This window comes from Coptis chinensis, chromosome 4, assembly GCF_015680905.1.
Source record: "Coptis chinensis isolate HL-2020 chromosome 4, ASM1568090v1, whole genome shotgun sequence".
In the NCBI taxonomy this organism is placed as follows: Eukaryota; Viridiplantae; Streptophyta; class Magnoliopsida; order Ranunculales; family Ranunculaceae; genus Coptis; species Coptis chinensis.
This window is the reverse complement of record NC_141459.1, coordinates 99,678,036-99,694,723: the sequence shown is the minus strand read 5'-3', so window position 1 is coordinate 99,694,723 and position 16,688 is coordinate 99,678,036. Positions and strand designations below refer to the sequence as shown.

Genomic DNA, 16,688 nt, shown 5'->3' with positions numbered 1-16,688 from the left:
TTTGTAGTACTTAATTATGTCATTATGGTTTAATTAATTCGGTATCTTATTTTTGAATAGTGTTTTGGCACTGAATCTAAAATTTCTAGTATTTGGATGAGTAATGATAATTTGATACTTTCGTGTATTTGAATTTTTTCTTTCATTTGTATTATTATTATTTTTATTTTATGTGTCTATTTTTTTTCCACTTTTATAGAAAATCAAACTCCTTATCTATTATATTATTTATCATCGGTTTTACTTGTTTTTTATTTATATATCGTATTATACGTTTTAAACCCGTTTTACCGCTTTTTAAACCCGTTTTTTTATGCCCCACGCTTTTTTACGCTTTTTTTTCGCTTTTTTTCGGAGGCGTTCCGTTTAAAAACACCTAACTAAGTTTTTTCAAGTATACCGTTTTAAACCCGCACCGTACTTTGGTGACAATGGTCCTGGAGAGGAGAGGAGAAAAGGAGAGTGAGAGAGAAAGAGAAAGAAAGAAGAAATGAGGGACATGACGGTAAACCAACCAAGTTAGTTTTTGTCCGCATAACCCTCCCCCTTCTCCCAAAATGTTCTCTCCGCTCACGGATTAAGTTAGGCCACACGCCAATATTTCGTTTGCTATTTCATTGGTATTTTGTGGAACGTTGATTTTTTATTTTGCAACCAAACTTTTGTAAGGGTTCAGTATATAGTTTTGAGGATCCATTCTCGGCAACAGAAGTTGACTCCAAAACTTCCCTTCTCTTCTCTTCCTCGCCTGCTACTGTTTAGTTTCCGTTGATGCTGCTATCGATTTCAGTTATGTAGAAACCTTCCCATGGGACAAGTCTTTGTGCTTAGACAACCAAACACAATGCTGCCAGTCTCTACTCAGCGTGTTTGGTATAGGTCTTGCGCAGCATCTCAAAGATACAAATATGTTCCAACTACCAAATGCAATTTCTTCCTCTGATTGCATTAGAGATTTCCAAACTAAGCTTACGGCATTGTCCTTGCAGCAATCCTTGGCGCTGACATGCTTTAATGATACAAACGCGTTTGCCATTAAAGCTTCAAGTTGTGCAGGAATAGTTACAAGAGATGATTGGGTGCAACAATCCAACTGGACGAGTTTTGTAAAGGAGACGTATCGGGCTTGACCACTTGCAGCTCATGCCTTGCGGCTGGTATGAAGGTAACTTCACAGTTGGTGTCCTTCGACAAAAATGCTAGCGACAAGTGTTTTTACTTCACGGTTTTATATGCTGCTGGCATTGTCAACGAACTTGGTCCTGATGATACTAGAACTGCTTCATGCATACTTGGCTTACAACTGGCCGGCTCAGCCATTGGAAAGATGTCCAAAGTGTTGGAATCTCTTGTGTATTTCTAAATACTAGTGTGTGTGTACAAAGTGGAGGAGATGAACAAATGATGTTCTCTCCACTTTAGTGCAGAGTAGATAGTCCCACATTGGTTATCCACCACATCGGGTAGGGTTCAGGCCTGGGCTTGGGCTTACTGTTGTGGGTAGTGGTTTGACCAATAGCCTAAACTTGTTTTGCCTTTTTCTTTTTGAAAGCAAAGAAGTTTGATTGTTCTATTAGGAGTTGGTCTCTCTTTCTCCTAACCTCTATAAATAGATTTGTGAGTCCATAGAGAAAAACAGACTTGATCGAAACTCAACTTCGGAGAAATAGAAAACTAAAACCAGTCCTTTTCTTCTTCTCTTCTTCCGTCGGCCGCCCGAGAGAGAGTTATATTGCCGTTCTAGAGGGTAGTCCGTTCTAGTGCAAAGTCGGTCTTTGTTAACCATTGAATCTGTGAGGAAGACGCCATTGTTGCCTTTCGCACCATTGGAAGGGCGAAATCTTTCCTTAAGGGCGGCTTAATAATCGGCGCCTTGGTTATTCGGATTCATCTGGCCGTCCTTGTTTCTTCATTTGCACTTGTTCTTTCGTTTCTACTTTAGTTTAACGTGTTCATACAACTATTCTAACAATCTTAAGGAAAGAGTTTTGTAGTAGAACAAAGGAGAGTGCTTTAATATGACAATCAAAAGATAAGTATTTTACTTTGAGTTATTGTTTGTGTTATTGGGTTATGACTTTAGAAATTTTCTAATAATTTCGTTTTTGATAGGGAAACCAATTAAAGATTGAATATTTATTGATCTTTTGTGGTTTATCAAACCCTATATGGTTGTAGACCTTTCTCCTACGTTTGTGGGAGTCAAATATGAGATTTCTATCAAGAAAAACGTCAAAGTTCGTCTTGTTGACAGCTGCGTCACTCGTTACGGAAACTGCTATAACTTTCAGCTCAGAGCTCGGTTTTGCAATCCGCTTTTTGTGTTGGATAGCTGATTCAAAGAGCTTTCCAGTGGTATAAGGCTTGATACCCAATTCTTCGTGAGCTGGTTCAGAATTACAGTTCTTTTGAACTGTTTTTCTATAAGGAGGAAAATATGGTAATCCGGTTTTTCAATCGGTTAGGTATCGTATTCTTTCACTCTTTGCAATTCTTTTGGTTTAATTATATGGTGATATTCTTGCCTTGAGTTGCATGCTAGTTTTCTTAGGAGGGAAATCCCTAAGCTTAAACTTCTTTAATAACCTAGTCAACATATTATATGTGTTTATCACTGATGAATTAATTGATTTGACTAGAAGTAGTTTGATATTAATTTTCTTTGTACATATGTAGATGTATATGGTCTAAGAGAGACCTTAAGATAGTTAATATCAACCACACTCAAATCTTGGATAGTAATTATAATGTATTCAATGCATAATTGCTTACCTTTATTGAGTGAACGTGTTGTTAGACGATGGTTATAATTGTACTGTTGTGAAAATACATGTTAGATGAAGTAACTTGTAGCTTATATCCAATATAGCATATGTTAAAGTTGTGTAGCATGCTAGTTTTGGATATTAATCATCGTAGATTTACTTTAAACTTGATAATAGTTTATTAGTAAATTTTTCTAGTTGAAGACATTAATGGGTTGACCCATTAGATGTTGTAGTAGTACTTGAGGTCTTGTTGATAGGGTATTCTATCTTACTTGAGCTCATGTAAAAAGATGAGGTAGAGTCCTCAGTTGTTTTGCATATTCAGTGGCTAGATTTGCTTAAATATCGTATACTTTTTGTTGTGAGGGGTACAGTTAAAGTTTACTTTTCCTGAACCTATGATATGATATTTACCATGTTTGGCATGAATGCATTATTTAACATTGACATGAAGTTTAACCATGTCATATATTATTAAGTAATGAGTATCGTTGTCTACGAGAGGAAACAATATGGGAAACAATCATATCCTCCTAAACCTAATTTAGTCAAGGTGATGTAAGGTTATGGATTGTCTTCTTAGACAATATCCTCTAGTGATTATTTTAGACAAGGAGATGTAATGCTTGTGGATTGTCTTATTAGGCATTATCCTCCTATGACTATGGATAAATAGCCAATGTGATGTACAAGTGCGTGGATTGTCTCCCTATGATAGTTGGAATGTTGAATGATGAAAAGAAGGATGATAATGATATTATCTCGGGTAAAACCCTTTTCATCTGATTCTTCTATTTTTTAAGATTCATTAGAATCTTTTATGGATTTCCTTTCATATAGATAACACGAACATAATATGACTATGTTTATATGATCCGAATCATAGACTTGAGTAAAGTATATATTCTTGTCATAAGAGTGCATTTTATTGTTGTTGTTTCTTTTTAGTGTTTGTAGCGGTATAATGTGTTTTGCATGTAAGTTTGATTAGGTTGAGTAACTATCAAGCTGTGGGGGTGGTGACCCATATGCATAACACTGTTTTACCATAGTTCATCTCACAAGATAATTGGAAAGACATTGAACTACAAAGTATGGAAAGGTCTTGGGCCTATCCAAAAATGCTTCAAAATGTGGGGGTGTCTTGCCAAGGCTATTGTGAATGAATCTAAAAGAAGTCTTTTTGAGACCTAGAATTATCTAGTAGATGTTCATTGGTGAAACTCATAATAGTGATGTTTGTTTTCTGTTGTCATGAGTGATAACAATTTTGTAGATACCACACTATTATTGAATGTCTTATATGCTAATTTTATTTGAGGTTGTGCTTTCTGAGAAATTGGCATAGAGTGGTTGAATGTTCATAATGAACTACATAAGATAATCTCATTATTTCTGCACAAGAAATTTGGAAGACTATCAATGAGTATTTCCACCATTCACGGTGATGATGTTTATATGTTTCTTGAGGAAGATTCATTAACCTATAAGGAAGTTGTGCATGCATGAGAAGTATCCTTTTTGAAGGATACAACTCCTCTAAACTGGACTCTTGATTTATTGGGGGATCTATAGGTTGAATTGGATCTTCAAGAGAAAACTAAAACGTGATAGTTGTATTGCAAAATACAATGCTAATAATAATAGCCAAGGGGTTTCAATCAGAGACAAAATTTATACTATTTTGAAACCTTGCTCATATAACTAGAATTTCTTCTACAAAATTCTAAAGACTCTAGTTGAGTGGTTGTCTTGGAACTACAATACCAAGTAGTCTTAGGGTGATGAGTTGAAGGTATACAATTTAGTTAAATCTTTGTATGAGTTGATTGATTGGCCTATAAATGGCATGAGCAATTCAACAACATATTAGTGTCATATGGATGTCAAAGTACAGTTGTTGATAAAAAAATGTGTACTTTCTTTAGAGCAAAGCAAGACATATGTGTTAATCTCTCTTTGTTTAGATGATTTAATATCATGAGTGCTAGCATTGAGAATGTGTATGAGACAGAGAAATTCTATTTGAAACACATCATAAACCGTCATTGAAAATGATAGTTTATTATGTTGTTAAACTCATTTCAGAATCGCTATATTCGGAGTTGTCAAGATGTTGACGTTTGAATATGGTTAAAGGTTATACGTTGCACCTTAAACCGCATAGACCGCCGGATGGTATAAGGGAATTTTCGCACACTGAGAATTGAATGACCGGTGAATATAGGAATTAAAACTCATGTTGGTCTCATTATATTGTTATAGCACTTAGAAGAAATATTTTTCATTGAAAAGTATGGGTATTATGATAGTAAGCATGTGTTAATACCTTTTGTGGCAAATATCCATCTTATGAAAAATAATCTCCTTGTGTTTTCTCATACTAAATATGTCAATATCAATGGTAGCCAATTGTACTTGATGGATAATGTATGTGAGACATGACATTGCCTACATTAATGGCATCGAAATGATAACCCATCGTGTCCTTATAAGGAACTTTGATGTATATTGTCGATTATCCAAGTACTATATGAGCCATTGATTATGGATCGATATTTAGTAAATTTCCATCATTGTTAGAAGGGTAATATGTTATAAACCTGGATCCGGTAATGTTTATGTGTTTACCTTTGGTGGAAATTGAGTGTCTTGGATATCATCCAAGCTAATCGCATTTAGAAAAGGCATGTGATGATCTTGAGTGGGTTAGCAACCTCTTGGCAAATCTTCCCATTGGCTCTAAACTTGACCTCCTAATGTGTATATGCTTTGCAACCTGCCTCATTCTGAATAGCTAAGACATGTTATCTTATGTCAATGGGAAAAGAATACATGTAAGTTGAGAAATAACTTAATCAAGCAACCGCTAGAGATTATGTTAGGTTGGACTTAGTTTGGCCACATGTCTAACTGCACCACTTCTTTGGAGGCAAGTGGTTATACGTCGAGGGGATGGGACTTTTGCCTTAGATAGAGGGCTTACATTAATCGACAAGAACCCCACCTATGTGATTGGAGATCCCATGAATTAGGTTCAAAGGAAAAACAAGTCACCTCGTCGCTCTGGTATGCTATTGTCTTTCTTTGAGACGTCTCACCCTATGACTAGATAGCATTATTGTATACTTTGTATAACTTGAATAGCAATGAGAAAAGGATGAGTTATTTTACTCTTAATGGAATCCATAGTCCATTATTTTTATGAGATAGTGTATTTTAACTGCTATGTACACTTGATGGATATCCACCTACGTGAATGTAGAACTGGGTCGGTTCTTATGAGTATTCAGGCAAGTACTCTAGAGCATTCACATAACACAGGCAGCGCAAGGGCCAAAAAGCAACACCGCAAAACAGGCATATAATGAAAGAGCAATGTGGGTGCATGTCCTCTATTTTACTACAAGGGAATGTTGGTTCAAAGATTTTTTAATCCACCACTTTCACGTATTATAAGATATGTTACCCTATGACTGGTTCAAGCCCGTAAAGCACCAGTATCTTATGCATTGTTTTTTCGATTCTCTCTGGCATTTCGTTAACCCATTTCTTTTGTAATATCCTATTCCAAAATAGTGGGGGACTATTAGTATTTTGAAATAGTGGGGGATTGTTGGAATCTCTTGTGTATTTCTAAATACTAGTGTGTGTGTACAAAGTGGAGGAGATGAACAAATGGTGTTCTCTCCACTTTAGTGCATAGTAGATAGTCCCACATTGGTTATCCACCACATCGGGTAGGGTTCAGGCCTGGGCTTGGGCTTACTGTTGTGGGTAGTGGTTTGACCAATGCTTTAAACTTGTTTTGCCTTTTTTCGAAAGCAACAAGTTTGGTGTTCTATTAGGAGTTGGTCTCTCTTTCTCCTAACCTCTATAAATAGGATTTGTGAGTCCATAGAGAAAACAGACTTGATCGAGAAACTCAACTCGAGAAATAGAAAACTAAAACCGGTCCTTTTCTTCTTCTTCTTCTTCCCGCCACCGAGAGAGAGAGTTATATTGTCGTTCTAGAGGGTAGTCCGTTTCTAGTGCAAAGTCAGTCTGTTAACCATTGAATCCTGTGAGGAAGACGCCATTGTTGCCTTTCTCGCACCATTGGAAGCGGGCTTAAATCTTTTCCTTAAGGACGAGCTAATCCGCGCGCTTTGGTTATTCGATTCACGCGTCCTTGTTTCTTCATTGCTACTGTTCTTTCTGTTCTACTTTAGTTGCTGTGTTCATACAACTATTCTAACACAAAGGTGTTGATAGTCAACATTTCAAATTGTTCTTTGGAGTTGTCGTTGGTGCTTTTGCAGCTGCCATGGTCTTATTGGGACTAGTCATGGTTTATCGACTTTGGAATAAGCGGCAAAAGCACAAGGAAGGTCGTCATGTGAAATTTGTGAGCCATGCCAAAGCCACTTTGAAACCCCATACTGGTGCTATATGGTTCCAGATAGGAGAGCTTAAACTTGCTACAGACGGGTTTTCCCAGAGAAACTTGATTGCTGGATATGGAGTGGTTTACAAGGGAACTTTATCAGATGGGACTAAGGTTGCTGTGAAGAAGATTATGGATTTGGATTCGGAAAGGGGCGAAGTGTTCTTCAATGAGGTTGAGATAATCAGCACCATAAAGCATAGGAATCTCCTCCCTCTTAGGGGTTGTTGCGCAACTAGTGATTTGGAAGGTAAACAAAGGTACCTTGTCTACAATTATATGCCGAAAGGCAGCCTCGACAACCATCTTTTCGACTCCAAAGTTATTAACAATAGCAAAAGTTGGTTGAGTTGGCCTCAACGGAAGAACATAATCATAGATGTTGCAAAGGGACTTGCCTACTTGCATCATGGAATCAAGCCTGCTATCTATCACAGAGACATAAAGGCCACTAACATACTCTTGGATAATGAAATGAAGGCAAGGGTGGCAGATTTTGGATTGGCCAAACAATGTAAAGAAGACCAGTCTCATCTTACAACCCGAGTTGCTGGGACGTACGGTTACCTAGCACCTGAGTATGCTCTGTATGGGCAGCTAACAGAGAAAAACGGCTTTGGCATTGTAATTCTTGAGACTGAGTGGAAGGAAGGTTCTTGATATGTCATCTCCGATGTTGCTGCTGATCACCGATTGGGCCTGGATGCTCACAAAATCAGGGCATATATCAGAAGTACTAGACGCATCAATACGGGATGGAGGTCCAAGAGGGATTATGGAGAGATTCGTCCTTGTTGGGATTCTTTGTGCGCATGTGATGGTTGCTCTTAGGCCTACTATTTCAGAAGCATTAAAGATGTTGGAAGGCGACATCGACATACCCAGACTTCCAGACAGACCATTGCCACTCAGTCACGAGTCCTTCCGATCTTCTTTGCTTAGCAGTCGGTCAACATCAACAACCACCAGGCTGAGGTAGAGCAATTTAGCAGCATCAGCAGAACGAGTTGGTGTTTTCCACCGAAATCTGCAAGATGTTGCTCGTGGATCCACAAATGGACCCACTATTAGCACATCAATTAATGCACCAGAAATGTGCTAGATGCTCCTTCTCTAGTAATTTTGGACTACCAATTTTGTTTTTTTGGTTTGTACATATCAGTAAACAATGGTTCATATCATTTAGTATTTTATGGATTCATACTACATTTCTTTCATTAATCAATTACAAGGTTCCAGACTTCCTAGTTCCTACTATATATATAATAAAAAACCATGTTTCTCCTCGAGTTTAAGCCAATAATCCATATTTAACGCGGGCCTGGTACTGTTTAATCCTCCTATCCGTTGCCGCTTTGAACTCTTCATGGCTGTGAAATCAGTCACGAATAAAAAAAATTGAGAACTAAGAAAAAGGTTGGGTTAACTTGTAGAAGAAATACAAAAAAAAATTCCTATATTCTTCGAACTTAGAAAGAGGGAGACAATTACCGAAACCAATCACACTTTTCAAATCAATGACATCTAAGGAATTAAAACCCAACTTACCGTAAGAATTCGTTGAGTTTGAACTTTGTTCCAAAACTTTTAAAACCGAGACAATGTCTCGTTCCGTAGAGCAAAATCGTAAACTTCTATTAAAAAAACACAAAACTTTAATCCGAAATAAAACAAAAAACTGAAATCAAACAAAAAAATTGAAAAAGTGCAGACTTATATTACATAATTAAAGAATATTAGAAATCGAAAATGAAAGAAAGTATTACCTTCGATTATGAAAATGGAAAACAGGGTTAGTTGCAAAGTGTTTGATTTGAACTTTCAAACTTAAAGTGGCTGTCTAACTTTCCGGTACCCTTTCTATTAAAAACTTTGGCATAAAACCGGAAATACGAGAACTAATTGGGAAATCTGGTATCCGTTTTATATATAAGATATAAGATATGCTTTATGTATGAAGAAGATTGTATTTTTTAGTGGTAGTAGAATTTTTTTTGAACACAAGTGTGACAGTGACGGTAGATTTTTACGCATACCCTATCTACTGCCCCAAGAATTTCGAAGAAAGGTCATAATAAATACAGTTGTCGACATAGGGTCAAACTAAGGGTGTCGATGGGTACACGTTTACCCGGAATGGGAACCGGGAACCATAGAAAAATGAGTACTAAAAAACCCATACTATATACAGTTGGAATCGAATGATTTTTTAAACAAAAAAACAGGACCAGAAATGAAACTGGACTGGAACTGAACGTTATCATACTTTTAACATAAAAAATATGAAATAAAGAATATAAAAATTCAAAAACTAAAATTTTCTTATTAGTGTAATATGTAATTTTTATAGTATTTAATGTTATAAATAATATAAAGATATAATTTATAACCTTAAATATATAGTTTTATTTAATTTATTATTGAATGACATAATAACCTATATGAATAGTTAAAAAACGATTAGTTCGTGCGGTATTTTTGTGTTTTTAGTATACATTTTTTTAATAAAACCAATAAAAAAATAGTGTAAATAGTAAATATCTTAATAACCGAAATAAAAAACCAAAACCGAAAATACCCGCTATGAACCGATAAACTATAAAATTAAATGGTTACTAGCCATTTGGCCCGGCCTATGGCCGGACTTGCTATATAGATAGCTAATGACTTAAAAGCCTAAAGTCTATTTGAATAAATAATATATGTATATTAATAGCTAATGATTCATTGCTTATAATATATGTATACTTTGTTTGAAGGGTTTATACATTCTAATTCACGGGATAGATTTCATATTGGGAAATTCCATTGTAAATGATGTTCATAACTACATATATTTAGACACTAAATGCTATTGCCCGAAATAATCTAAGGATTGCTTCAATGTATCAGTTACTTGAAGTGACTTAGAAAAATACTGCAAAACCATATGTTATTATGGGATATTGTCAGAGCCGCCGGTCGCTAGACTTCATGATCAATGCCTCATTTAGAGCTTCCATATTTGACACACGTCAAACACCTATTTTACTGAAAATTTAGATTACCTATTAGTTTACTCATAGGTGAAAATGTCAATTAAATGTGCCGCTAAACTTCGAGACAGTTAAGTGGGTGCATGAAAAGCGGTGAGCGACCATTGGTGCGTCCAAGGTACCATTTTATGAGTATTACAAAAAAAAAAATACTCCCTTTCAATAATTCTATTGCTCCGACTCATGCTTTGTGACCGAAGTTGTTGTTCTCTGCTTTGTTGTTCCCGTGGGCTGAGGTGACATTTGTTGTTGATGCGGCTTCAATTGAAACATGTTAAGCTTGTTAGTCCGTTGATCTTTGTTCTTTGGAACATCCGGGGGTTCATGGATAATTGCCGAGCAAAGCTAGAATTGTGTACTTCTCCACCCAATTGTGTTGTAGCCACTTGGCCGCTAGACTTCCATGATCAATGCCTCATTTAGAGTCGCCATATTTGACACATGTCAAACACCTATTTTAATTGAAAATTTAGATTACCTATTACTTTACTCATAGGTGAAAAGGTCAATTAAATGTGTCGCTAAACTGTTCGATTTGGTTCCATTGTCACATACATTTAGACCCCAATCAATTCAACACAAACAATGATAGTTAGCATTTCATAATAAGCTTTTTTTTGTCAATTTGAATTCATAAAAAGATAAATGATAAAATGAATAAATCATCAAAAAATAAGAATGGGGTATAAAAAAAATTTAAGTTCTAGGCATGCATGTGTTTAGAACGGAATTGTCTAGTTACAACTCTGACTGCACCAACACCACTTGTGAAGTTGACTGCCTCAAACGTCACTACTGTTCCCAATGGTGAAGTTCTTTTGTTACATTGTCACTACCATTTTTTTTTTTGTTAACGCCACTACTCATCAAAATAGTGTTGTTTTTATATTTCATGTCTCTAGCTCTTCAATTTTGGTGTACAAATGCCTTTGTGCATAGATTAGGTAAGTAGGATTGTAGTACATTTTTAGTTGATATGTTCTTTGTCATGAAGAAATCAGTAGCAATGGCGAGGACAGTTTGACATTTCATAAGAGAAAGTATTTCATGGTTGGCGTTTTCACTAAAGTTCTATCATCTCTCAATTTGTAGAAGATGAGCCAGCTGAACCCATCAAATACCCAATTGTTATCCCATCTTTGAAAAATTGTACAATCCCATCTTTGAAAATTTGTGCAACATGATGCTGATGATCCAGTCCTCACTGATCGCCCTACTCCATCAAGGGATTTCAATGTTCCAATGGATTGTGTGGCCGGGGGACCTTTTAATGGTTTGGGATTTATGTTCCTCATTTAGCAAGTTCTTCGCGAATCTGTCACCATTTTCTCTTGAAGACTTTGAGAATGCAATCTGCCACAAGGACAACAATCTTATTCTCATTGTAGAATCACATGCAGCAGTTCTTCGCTTGCTGATCAAAGAGAGGGGAGAATACTTCACAGCCATACATAATAAGAATTGGAGTGGGACGGTAGGAATTTTCATTGTAGTACATTATGTTCGTACATAAAATGAGATGAATCTCTCTTGCTATCTTGTTTTTATTGCTTCCACAGCGATAGGCGTATGATTTATTGGCTTTTTTTTCCTGATAACGTTGCATTTCATCAGATTACAGTGATCAATAGGACAAACTATGTGTGCGACTTCTTAGAGATGGTTGATGTACCGGACTGCCTCAAACTCTGACTGCACCAACACCATACCCAGTTACATTGACCTAAAAGACACCACACCTACAAAAAAATATTCAAAGGCAAAACAAAACAAAACAACATACTTAATGAGTAAACCTGCGATCGGGGCTACCAAGCCAGTTCTGGCAGAAGCGAAGTTAACACCAGTTGCGAATTCTGAAATATTATGTGATATATCCAAGTATGCTGGTACTATCGGCTTGCACCCAAAGGCCTCGAAAATGAAATCACCAAGGACCTTGCCATTTGAAAATCGTCCAGTTGGTTTACCTCCAAATAAATCACGTCCATATGGCCTGAAATCGCTCTTAAGTCTTTGTCAAAAGATGATTATTGTTACCTGAATCAACTAAAGAGTCAAGAAGATGATGATTTGGAACTTTTGCTATGATGTGAAAAATTAGTAATAAGAATTGGGTTAAAAGAGCCATGGCATGGTGCAATAATGTGCCATATATATTTTGAAATCTCAAATGATATGTATGGAAGTAAAAAAATAGTAGTTCTTATAGCTTAATAATGTGATGAAAGTGGTAGGGAAGAAATCAAGAAAGTCAGGTTTGATTGAAGTTGGAGGGAGATATTTGTTGTGTGCACTTGTGCTTCTTGATTTCGTCTAGCAAATGTCACATTTATACCTTTATATATGCACCAAACTTCTCTCTCTTCTTACTTACATGCCAGCTTACCTTAACCAAACTTAAACATTGATCGATAAGGAAGAAACAACGATATTTACTAATTAACGTCACAGTATCTGATCCAACAACAATAATTCTATATATCTGGGCAGAGGGGATATTGTTCCAATTCACAGAAGATATATATGGCCTGCTTTTCTCCTATTCATAGTAGATTATGAGATATTATAGGCCTCGAAAGCGTTGGCAACTCGTTAAATGGGCTTGTTATTATTAGGATTATATTTGTCTATTTCTTTTCTAAGCACTTTCTGTACTATTCATTATCACCACTCAGAGAACAAATATTATGCATAAAACTATTTTTAACCTTAGTGAAAATTATCAACTTCAATCAACAAATTATTCGGCTTCATATCCCTAAAAACCAAAAACCATCACACCCCAAACTCATAAATACAACAACAAAAACAAAAAATTCCATAACAAAAATAATATATATATATTACGTATGCAAGACCCATTTCTTATGACAATAAGCAAGTCCTTTCAGAGTCATTTGAATATACGGCAAAAGAAGCATTCACACCAGAAGAACCACGTTTGGATTTCTGGACACTTGACATGCAATTTCTACTATCACCTATAACTCCTAGACCACTCTGATATTAGCATACACCCGATAACCACTTCTACACATGAAAACTTATGGTTGACGATCACAATCTTTAGCCAAACTTTGTAAAGGTCGAGGAGAGGTGGAGCACCTTTTACTATTGTGAAAAGTAAAATATGTTATATACTACGATGAAAGAAAAGGAAGTAGAGTATGAGATATTCTACAACACAAATCCGGTAGTGCAATAACCAAAAGAGAGTCACTTACGATCATCCATTCATAGTTAACAAAACAATATGCTGAATTGTTCCATGTAAATGCAACCAATAAGTTTTCCATTTCATACACCACAACATATTTGGAGGGAAAAAGTAACCTTTGATGACATCAAGGCAAAGCTATTCCAAAAAGAAGAACCCCATCCTTGACTTAGTGAAGAAGATTCAGTAAACTTTGACTTGTAATCACCACAAATATCTTCTCCAATTAATGTTGATATAGCATCGGTCGGGGATTGATTGGTCCTTGGCACATTCATAACTCGTTTCGGACCAAGCGGCATCAAGTAAAGCATCGTATGGTAATACTCCCGGTTGGTATTTACTTTTTTTCATCGGGACTCATATCATGATCAACCGGTTACGTCTTTATTCCAAACCCCGCAGAAAGCATCTATCAGAATTATTAGCACCGGGCCGACGTAAACGTAGTAGAATTTAACCATTCAACAAACAAAAAAAGATAAAACGCGCACAAACAACCCGGGGGGCGGGGGTTCGATCCAATGAGTTTCCACTAACAGAGTACTCTCATTGAAAACCCGATGCAGCCAGAGCGACCACGGCGGAGAAATAGGATCACCATATTCTTCCCATTCTCGTCTCACGGTTCGGTGTAGAACTGTCTACTATGTCACCGGTGTGACTACACATGAACTTGAGCTCTTCTCGGATGACTGATTCTTCGTGCCACTTAAAGCTTGTGACTCATGAAGTAATGCATCCAACAGGCAACTGTTCCTTGGTGAAAGACAATCTGGCACTGAAGTAATGCTTTCATTCTTAAGAGGGCACCGAGAGTGGGTGTCTTCTCCTGAGCTTTATCCTCTTAATTACTGCTAGGCTTTCATTCTTAAGAGGGGTCTGGATTATTTTTCCAGAAACATCAGATGTCGTGTTTAAGGTCGTGTTTAAGGTTTCTTTTTGTTTAAGAATGGAGAATGGAGATAAGATTTAAGAATAGAGAATGGAGAATGGAGAATGGAGATAAGATTTAAGAATGGGGTTTTTATCTATTTTCAGTTACGAACAATTGAAATCTACAAAAAAGAGCGTATATTTACTTTTTTTAAGAAAAATCTGATGTGTCAATTTGAGAGAAAAAAGGGGGGCTGACGTGGGTCACTGGGAGCATTCTCAACTACTCAGTATTAATGGTCTTTGATTGGCTCTTACAACACTAAAATAGGCTACTGTGGGCCGGGCTGAACTAATCTTCTGGTCTGGAGGCCCGTGAACGGAGCCCGGGCCTTTAAAAAGTGAAACCGGGGATCGTCACTGAACATATCGAGCTCGAGGAGAAGACAGGTCCCAATTTTGAGATTTTGAATTTTTCAAGATAATTTGGATGCTGCCAAGCGAAGGTATTATTCTTGTTATTTGATAGAGCTTAAATGATGAGTACATTGTTCAAGTGTACATGTTGCTTATTTATATACTAGCTATGGGCAAGTAGGATCAGTGTACAATTTTGTTTGTTTATTAGGATTATTATATGCAATCGGTTATTGAAGAATGAATGTTTTGGAGGTTTCTTTTCTGTCATTGTAATATCATTGATTAGCATATATGATATGAATTTTGTCAAGTAATAAAAAAAAAGTAACTATTTGTTGAACAGAAGCCGATACTTTAGATGGTGAATGATGCGAAAAACCCCAAGGATGGTCCCATATCCACTTTGCCCTCTGGTGAAGTACAATCAACTGGTATCATAGCTTGCTCCACCATGTATCGGTTCACGGTATCATTGCTGGTTCTTGTATTTCGGCATCTGCTCTCTATTATTAACAAATGGGCAAGTCATGAAGTTCCCTTACCGGGAGCACTAAGCTGCGTTCGTAAAGATACTTCACAAAGCTTCTTTGGGGTTCTTCTCTTTGGGAAGCTCAAGATTTTGGAGCACGACTCGCTTCACTTTCTAACCATGTGGCGATTCCTACCAGCCCAATGATATTTTATCTATCGCTTTTTACAAAGCAGTGAGCTACTCCTTCTTCATGCCAATGTAGATACATTCATTGTCTTCGTGTCGAGTCCCGATTTTTGTTGCAATAGGGGAGGCCCTCTATTTGCATCAGCCTTGGCCTTCAATTAGAACATGGCTCTCACTTTCCACCATCTTTTTGAAAGTGTGCTCTACGCCCTAACGGACTATCAGTTCACTCGACGACTATATTTGGGCCCTTGCTTACGATCGACAAGATTTGTGGACTTCGTCTATATTAAGCATGTGGTCATGACGGTTGGACTTAACACGTGGGGTCTTGTACTTTATAACAACCTCGAGGCCCTTCTTCTATTCCCCTTGGAGATGCTTATAATGGGGGAGTTGAAGAAGATAAAGCATGAGATCAAAGATGAGTCAGATTGGTATTATCAAAAACTAAACTCAAAAAGTAATTAACTAGAAATTGGAAACTGGATGCGATTGCATTAAACTAACACCAGATAATAACTAACGGGAAATTAGAAATTGGATACAAATCTTTGAAAAATATATAATGAGAAATCGGAAATGGTATGCAAATACATCAAACAAACCTTAGATAATAATTAATGGGAAACTGGAAATTGGATACAAATGTATTAAACTAAACTCAAAAAATAATTAACAAAAAAATCAAAAATCAAATGCAACTGCATTAAACTAACCTTATAGAATAATTGGTGAGAAATTATAAACTAAATGCAAATGCATTGAAATAATCTGAAAAAATAATTAACGGGAAATCAGAAACTGGATATAATTGCATCAAACTAACCTCAAAACATAAATAATCAGAAACTAGATGCATATCTATTGAACTAACCTTAAAGAGTTATTCACGGGAAATCGGAAACTGGATCCAAATGCAATGAACTAATCTCAAAGACTAATTAGCGAAACATTGAAAAATGGATGAAACTGCACTGAACTAACCTAAATGAATAATTAACGAGAAATTATAAATTTGATGTAACTGTATTGAACTAACCTAAAAAAATAATTCATGAGAAATCGAAAACTTGATGTAAATACATTGAATTAACCTCAAAGAACAATTAACATAAAATTAGAAATTGGATGCAACTGCATTGAACTAACCTCAAAGAATAATTAACGAAAAACCAAAAACTGGATGCAACTGCATTAAACTAAAATCAGAGATTAACTAACGGAAAATCAAAAATTGGATGCAAATGCATTGAAATAACCTAAAAAAATAGTTAACTGGAAA

At 36.3% G+C, this 16,688-nt stretch overlaps 1 long non-coding RNA gene and 2 pseudogenes across 1 annotated transcript; 2 read left to right on the top strand and 1 right to left on the bottom strand.

Annotated features, from left to right (window-relative positions):
* Window positions 1–722: 722 nt before the first annotated feature.
* Window positions 723–8,309, top strand: LOC147506181 (putative receptor-like protein kinase At1g11050 pseudogene; annotated as a pseudogene).
* A 43-nt stretch (window positions 8,310–8,352) lies between these two features.
* LOC147506180 (uncharacterized) lies at window positions 8,353–9,099 on the bottom strand. Its single transcript, XR_015193611.1, has 3 exons — window positions 8,961–9,099; window positions 8,743–8,828; window positions 8,353–8,564 (listed from the first exon to the last, which is right to left on the bottom strand). It is a non-coding gene; the product is annotated as an uncharacterized LOC147506180 (long non-coding RNA).
* Window positions 9,100–15,103: 6,004 nt separating this feature from the next.
* LOC147506179 (GDP-mannose transporter GONST3 pseudogene) lies at window positions 15,104–15,874 on the top strand (annotated as a pseudogene).
* The last annotated feature ends 814 nt before the right edge of the window (window positions 15,875–16,688 follow it).